Here is an 8,617-nt window from a genome sequence, read left to right as displayed (position 1 = left end):
ACTTAGCTAGCATGCAATTGCTTTGATTTATTCTAGCCACATGAAGTGCTTCCTGCAATTGGAGCTGACCCAGCCAAACCATGTTGAAAAAGAAGCATCCACTTGTCGTTCATGTAACCATACCCGTGGTTGTTTTAGGCGTATAAACTTAAAACCCACAGGCGTTTTAACTTAAAAACCCACGGACGTTTTAGGCGTTTTTTCTTCCCATTTCAGAATTTCATTCATTGAAACTTGAAATTCCGCGGACATTTTAGGCGTTTTTTCTTCCAACTGTGATTTTCATTCATTGGGAACTTTAAAACCCGCGGACATTTTAGGCGAATCGACATTTTTGCCTAAGATCGCCCCGGGTTTGCTTTTAAATAATATATCAAATGAAAAAATCGATAAAACGCCGCATCGGCATGATTTCGAAATCGGCGGATACCAAAACCAATTTTTTTTTTCATACATTATTCTATCTAAATCTATAAAAAAAATTTTCTAGGCTGCCTAACCCTAGATACGTCCCTGAGATCGTTTTTCCTGTGTTTAATATTTTTATAAATAATAAATAAAAATATTTGACCAGAGTATTATCTGTGTATTTGAAGCGTTCATCCCGGTGTCACAAGTAGCTTTTTACAGGTATTTATTTTGTAAATAAAGAGATGTTATCTGTGTTTTTTGTAATGGCGTCATCACACCTGGTCAAAAAATGGAACCGGGAATTTAGGAGTGCAATGGTTCATAAGATTTTATAAAGTAAATCACTGTTCGTGAAAACTAGTGTATAAGAATGTATAAGCAGGTTTGAAAACTTAATTTGGTAAAACTTACCAATTCTATCCAAATCCAAGAAATTTTGACAAAAATATATGACGCATTGTATAATGCAAGAATTTTTTTATTATTTTTTTAGTTATACGCTGAGGTGAATAGCGTGGAGGGGGGGGGGGGGGGGGGGGGTTTGGAGGAGCACAATGGTGCAATGGTGTTGCTTGCCTCCAAATCCAGCGGCGACAAGGAAGTACTGTTCTTTTTCTGATTTGAATGAAAATAGGAGAAAAAATGTGTCTTAAAACGTATTAAAAGACTGATATAGAAATATCAAAGTTGTCAAGTTGAGCCCTTGGGTAATATCGAATGAACATTGCATCCTTATTTTTATTTTGTTTACTGTTTAATGTGTACCGTGGGAATGCTTAAAGATGTTTTCAAACACGACTTTTAAAATTTATCGAGTAGTCAAAAGAACTTCATGAAAGAAGTTGACCACTAAATATTAATTGATCACGTAATACACATTTTCGGAAATTATCAAATTTTATGTAAGCAGTTAGTATAAAAAAACCCAGCAACCTTTGGAAGTTTTGTTAAAAATCTTGTTTAACGCTTTTTGAAACTTAAACATGAAAACAAAAGTTAAAGAAAAAATTTGACGCCATTTCTTGCGTGGGTATCCAGGGATTATCTGGGACGTACTTTTTAAAGCTGGCCCAACCCACTCGTTTTGAAACAGACAAGTTAATGACGTCATCAAAAGAGCCAATCACTCTGCATATTCATTTCTGGTTCAAAATAGAGAAAGCGGGTAAAAGAAATTCTAAAAAATCTTTTGTACAATGGTCGGACTCAGCTGACGTTGTCATAAAATAAATGACAGATTTCTTTTTTGCTCAACTGGATTTATTTAAATTTACTTAAACTAAGAGGTAACTGTGACAGACAGAAGGGTTACGTTCATTTTCAATATCTCCTTAAGTAAACATTACCGGCAACTCCCAAACAGAATACCGACAACGGATAAAGAAATTTTCCCCACAAAATTTGGGGCATTACCGGGCCTTGCTGACGTGTTTTTTTAACCGCGACTTTCGTGGACAACGTTATTTAAGTTCCCAAAGGCTGGTCACCGAATCAATTGTGAAAAACACGGATTAATAGTGGTAATAAAACGTAAATATTGAAAATATTTATTTACTGTTTCTAACAATCACACGATCTTATTATTTTTTCTGGATCAGTAATTTCTTTTATGTATTTTGGCAGGTGTTTGGTAATGTCGGCCTGATATATTATTTCGCTAAAGGAGGAAGCAGGTGACTCTGCTGAAAGGCGTCGGCGGCGTCAACTAAATCAGGATGCGGAAAGACGCCGACGCAAACCGCAGCGTCGAACATGAAGAGCAGCAGCAACAACACCACATAAGAACAAGTATGTGTCTATTGACTTTTAAATAAACGTCTAAGTTACGGATTTTTAAATAACCAAATGCGTGAAATAAAATTTTGCACCCTCTTGCTTGTTTTGGCATATGTACCATTTTATTATGTTCTAGATCAATGCACTATATGAGGAAATGCAAGTGTGTTCGCATAATGCATTGATTTGTTATATATATAAGACTCTAATATCAATTATGTCGTAATAGCATAGAAAGTGTCACTGTTGCAGGATACAAGAAAGTAAAATATAGAGTACTAAAATAAGCAGAAAATTTGTTTTTATTTAACTGAGCTGAAGTAATCTAAAGGCTTAACGTTTTCCGCTTTGTTAAGATAGCATTTCAGAAAAAAAAGGTTTAATGATCTACCAAGGGCAGAGATTTCTAAATTAAAAACAGGATAAAGGTTCAAATGATTACTCAAAACTTTACTGTGTGACAACCGCTCTTCTGAGGTTTTTGACTAATTTTGACTTATTTCTTGATTATTTTTAATTTGTTTGCATCGCGATCACAATGTAAATATACATTTTTTAGCAGGGGCCTTGACATTAGACGTGGAACTCATGAAAAAATAAAACGTTATTATGTCAGAGATGAAAAAAGCAATTTTTGTAACTCAATGCATTTACATTAAAGTCGCCGAGGATAACATCGACCGTTTCGTTTCCCAAAAGTACTAAATAATGCAGTAAGACCGCATAGTTGTTTCAGATTTGATATCGTCGTTATGTCTGTTTTGAGACCTTGTATTAAGCAAAGTTACTCGAACAATTGTGAACTACTTCGCGATCGACCAATGTGAAATTCATTTCGCAAAAAAATTAGTTCAGGTTGGCTTTTATTTTAAAAACAAATATTTGAGCCTTGGAGTTGTCGGACAATGGTTAATGGTACGGAGAAATATATAACAATTCTGTATGCAATTTTAAAACACTAAAAGTGTAACGTAACACATGTAACGTAACACTTACGTAAGTTATGTCACATTTTACATGCAACTCTTATGGAGGAATTTTTACAAACAAAACTTTTTGCTCATAAGAAACACGACGTTAGGGTACATAGACCGAAAGGAGAAGAAAAGTTCGATTTAGGATTTAAGTTCGATAAGAAATTAAAATTCTGAAAATAACAGTTTTTTTAAGGCCCAAAGTAAGTACTTTAGCCTGGATCCCGCGCGTTTATGTTCTGGCAATCCCATCTCGTTGTCTTCCCAGGCAATATTTAGGGATGACGTCATTCGCAGCGGAAATACATTATCCAAAGCTGCAATCACAACAAAAAAAATCATAAAAATACTTTTTTGAGCGAAGTAAAAAAAATGGTAAATATTGTTATTTGTTTGATTGCTTATCATTTGTATTAAAAAGCTTCAAATTTATAATTGGTTAGTTTACATTCGCAAAGTCATCATGTATCCATCTAAACTGCAAAACAAGTACTACAAGGTTACATCTGACGAAAACTTTAACACGTTAAAAGCGTGTTCAAATCTGTTTAACTGTACTAAGTGCTTTGCCCAGTGTGAACAACGGACTGTTTTTTAAAAAAAGGCTGTAACGCCTATGCGACGTGCTTTATCTGTACTAAAGGGTCAGCCCACTGTGACAATTAATTTTTGAATTTTCTCGGGGAATCACGCCTGTACAAATGTGCAACACTGTTTACCTGGACTAACCGCTCAGCCCGTTGTTAGCAATGGACTTTTTCTTGTATTTTTATTGAAACATTATTATTATACGTATTATTATACGCCTGTGGAACATTATTAAACATTATTAAACTGTACTAAGCGCTCAGTTCGGTGTCACGATTCATTTTTTTAACTTTCATAAAAACTTATTCCGCAAAATAAAACAATATTGACCGATTATTTTGCTTGTAAACTCTTTATTTCAGCTATCGTTGCGGGGAAAGTTATTTTTTGAAAAATATGTTAGGGTCGGAACACTATAATGGTGTATGCGCTTTACTTGATTCTTAACATAATGTACACATGTACTAAAGCGCTCCAATAATGAACGACTACTCGTTATGTTCCAGTTCTGCGTTTACATCGAAGGAAGAACCAGAAACACCGGAAAAAAAGAACTATTCCAAGTAGATTCAAATAGCTGCTGGTAAGGAAATAAGTTATTCATTTTTAAAAATGTGACTGAATATATTGGTGAATTCTTTCTTGACCAGTAATTTAAGTCATTACAATTCCATTTAGCAAAAAATTACCAATTAGTTATGTAGAAGATTCACCACTATCAGCACTTAACCTGAAGAAGGTAAGGTATTTGCTGCATGTATGTCCTTAAATTTCACAATTGTTTATTTTGTAAGTGAATTTACTATTAATTTATATCACATTAGAGTTTCTACCAAAGGTTTTACTTGGGATTTCCGAAATTCTAAATCTCCTAAAAAACAACAAAATAGAAAAATTACTAGCCATGACGATTACTTTAAAAAGTGCTTGTCGGAGAAAAATTCAAAATTTTGGAAAGAAAAGTCAAAGAAGATAAGACTGAAACTTGTAACCTTTTTATTTATTTGTTCAACATAAAAGTTCATCGAGTAGCTGTTGTGACAGTTTTAAACTTTGTTTGGTTAAGCATACACTGCTTTGTAACTAAAAATTTCTCCCACTTCTTCTCGATTTTCATAAGTCGAAAAAGTATCCAATATAGGTGGTAGTAGTGAGACAATTAATCGCACATTTATTGGTATTGGCAAGGCTGCAGCGAGGTAACTTAATTCTAACATGAAAATTCATGTATGGACATTATTTAAAAGACGTATATTGAAAACAAAACACATAAAACAAACATAAGCACGCCCTTTTACCATAATTGTAGCAGCTACATTTTTTTTACAATTTTTACGTTTATAAAGTTATTCTTATTCTGGTTTTGTTTTTTTAAATGTGTTATCGCTTATATAAATTCCCAGTTAACTTATTGACGTGTCATTCAATTTTACAAAATATAAATTTTGCATCTTTGCGGATAATTGCAAATTGGACTGATCACATTATCATAAAAACTAAAGAACATTGAAATTTTCGAATCTGACCTCAATAAATTTCCTAGCATAACCTATATGTTTTTTTGTCTTCTGCCAAAGTTGCAATAATATAATAAAATGGATAAATTAATTTGTGTTCATCTAATTAAAAGGATAGGTGGCATTTTTCTCTTAAAACTCTTGGAAGTGTTGCCGTATTTTTTGATCGAATTTTTATTTTTATTACAATGTCTCTAATGGGTTGTACGAAAATTAATTTGTAACGGACGATAATTTTGTTGGTCACAGATAATTTCATTATGCAAGCATCCATGGGAATTAAGTCTTTTTGTTCGCGCTGGCACGTAGTGTATCTTTCTATTTATTTCGTTCCCACTGGATTAATGAAGTTTGCAAAATGACTTATTCAAAGTTTACTGCACTAATGATACGCCGTTTTAAAGAGATGTAACTTTATCTTTCTCAGGACAACAATTATTTTTTTCTAAAAATCAATTGACCAAAACTGTACGATTAAATGGCGTGTAAAGGCTCGCGTTTGTTTGAAAATAGTATTCTCTGATGATAAACGTGTGATTATGAAGGTAAGTGAATTTTTAAAAGATAAATGTTTAAATTTTAAACATAATTTTATCAATAAATATTTTCTATAGCATGAATGACGTTTGGATAAAGACACTCAACTAAAAGTTTTAAATAAAGTACGTGTCCCAACAAACTCGAGTAAGTACCAATGTAAATAATATTACACCAGCATTAACTTATTAAATACTATCCGACGGAACAGGCGTTGCGACACCGGATTTAAACACAAGCAACTGTCTCACCTCACGTTTAACGCTGACTGCAGCTATTAATAAGAACTATGAACTGTACCACGCGTTAGTACAAGTATGCAGTAAGTTGTAATTTGAGTGGGCGTACACCTTGTGTGCAACATTTCTTACAATTGTAGTAAAATAACAAGACGCGCTAAGTACTACTTTATCGCAGCCTCTGATAATAAAAAAAAAGGAAAAAGTCAATTGGTTGGACGTCTGTAAATGCATAGTACATGTTTCAGTTTAAAGCAAGGCTCAAAAGTATTTGTTTTTTGTATAATATTACGCGCAAAAATTTAACAGGATGCATGTATTATAAAAGAATTAAAAAATTACAGAGGTTTGTTCATATCATATGTATATTGTTTTTCAGTTCTGTCTGTCAATGAAGAATTGTAAAGGAAAGGCGAAGTATCAATACAGAAGTGACAGTATCAACACCAATTTGCTTTCTTTAAAATTTTTTGTCTTAGTAATAACTCAGAGATCAATGAGTAGCTAACAAGCGTTAAAAATTGTACGTTGCCAGGTTAAATCTTAGATTCTTTCTGCGTAGTGTTAGCCAAACCTTTTTTCAGAATACATATCGTTTCTCGTTAACAGGAAATACTGGTGACATTAAAAGAGGAGAAAAAATATGAAGTGTTTTTAATTTTTTGCGCGCGGAAAAATGCAATACAAGTTATAGGTGTGTCATTTCAACTAACTTGTATGTAATCTATATAGTAATACGCTTGTTTCGTGTGTTTGTAACAGGCAAAGTGGATGTGTTGTTTTTTGTAAAGAAAGAAAAAAAAGTCGCAGCAACATGTCACTTTTGCTAAACTTTTATTTTTATTCTGTCCTTTGTGTGCTTTTTCAAATTGATTTAAAATTTGTTTTAAGAAAGTCACTGTTAATTTATTTTATTGTTCTCATGAAAACCTTTGTGTAATGATAACGCTCAAATTTGTTATATTTGTGGCGTTGTTATTGCTTTTAGACAAGCTTTATGTGTGTTGCACAATTTAATATTTAAAAAAGAAATCAGAAAATTACGCTCTATTGTTGCGTTATTAGGCCATAATGAACTTTGTCATTGTTTGTTTTAAATAAAAACGCTAAAGTTTTCCATGTAGGTCCTTAGCTAATACCAATACCCCTCTAATTAGTATCTTGGTGTTCATGACTGGAGCTTTTCTGTACGTCTCCACAAATTAGTAGTCTTTCTGTTTGATTCATGTGAATGTGGTTTGTAACAAATGACTATGAACATATCGGTGAAAACATTATTAGGATACAACAAAGAAATACGGGTTGACAAAAGCTACGATAACACTGTAACAATTAACATCAACATAAGCTTACTTTCCCCTTTCATGCTGCCATTATTATTTTTCTCGTCTTTGCGTATATTATCCATTATTGCTGCATTATACAGCTTGATCGAACAACATTCTACTTGTGATTAATACAAATTTATAAATTACTGCTCCTCTAATTGAAGTACAGTTGTCGTCAGGTTAACATTTATGACAATAATCTTACATGGAAAAATAGCTGAAAAAGTTTCGGTTCTTTTCGAGGTCGAATGTCCTCTTCCTTACGGTTACGCTTGCGGTTAATTCTTTTCGGTCAATCTGCATGATTTCATTAATTTTTATATTTGTCCATTAGAATCCTACATGTCAAATTTTTGGATCCGATACCTCTAGCCATCGCCTTGACTTAAAACTTACAAAAAATTTATTTTATCAAGGGAAATCATTCTGCATGATAACCACATAAAACTTTTGCAATATATTTAGGAAAGGAATGCTTTAAGGATAAATGATTAAAAAAAAACTATTAAAATAAAGCTTTTCATGAAGAGCGTATTGCTAACTAATCAAATAGTGGAATTATCAAACTGTTATATGAATTCGAGTACTTAAATAATCCGATTTCCTGATACAACCAATTTTACATTGTAATTGAAAGAAATCAGATTTCACGGCACAAAAATTGGCTCGAACATTGTTTTCTCAAGCTTAGCCGTTCAAGTTTACCAAACACGAGGTCCATTTGTTATTTATGCTACAATGTTGGCCGCCCGTTGTAAATATATTTCTAGCCCGGGAATACACGTAAGTCGGTAAAGTCAAACACCAACGGCAGTTTTGTAGTTCCTTGAACAGCGAATGATTTTTTTTCTCCACTGTAAATCCTCTCGAGCTTTTAACACACAAAAAACAACCAAGAAAACTAATATAAAAACAATTATTTCGCATCTTTAAAGTATACACGGAACGGAACCTAAAAACTTCATTAGAAAAATTTGTATCAAGCTAGTTTTGAGATTTCTTAAAAATCAAACACCTAATATAGGTTATTTTAAAACTTACAATATATTTAAACCTTCTGATTGCAATAAGCATGCACAACATAAAAAATTTACTTAAATCTCCTAATACTCACATAGAACCACTGTTTATTTCATGACATGCTGTTACCGGCCACACTTCTCTTCTCACTGACGAAGACTTCCCACAAGAGTGCCACATAAATAAAATGTTTCGCTTAATTTGTTTCTATAACTGCCAAAATATGT

General features: G+C 32.9%; 1 long non-coding RNA gene across 1 annotated transcript; it reads left to right on the top strand.

Moving 5' to 3' along the window:
• The first annotated feature begins 5,332 nt into the window (after positions 1–5,332).
• On the top strand, positions 5,333–7,457 carry LOC130640414 (uncharacterized). Its single transcript, XR_008982375.1, has 3 exons — positions 5,333–5,811; positions 5,881–5,950; positions 6,422–7,457. It is a non-coding gene; the product is annotated as an uncharacterized LOC130640414 (long non-coding RNA).
• The last annotated feature ends 1,160 nt before the right edge of the window (positions 7,458–8,617 follow it).

Source organism: Hydractinia symbiolongicarpus, chromosome 1 (genome assembly GCF_029227915.1).
Source record: "Hydractinia symbiolongicarpus strain clone_291-10 chromosome 1, HSymV2.1, whole genome shotgun sequence".
NCBI classification, from domain to species: domain Eukaryota; kingdom Metazoa; phylum Cnidaria; class Hydrozoa; order Anthoathecata; family Hydractiniidae; genus Hydractinia; species Hydractinia symbiolongicarpus.
The sequence above is the reverse complement of the archived record's forward strand: the minus strand, read 5'-3'. Positions and strand labels throughout refer to the sequence as shown.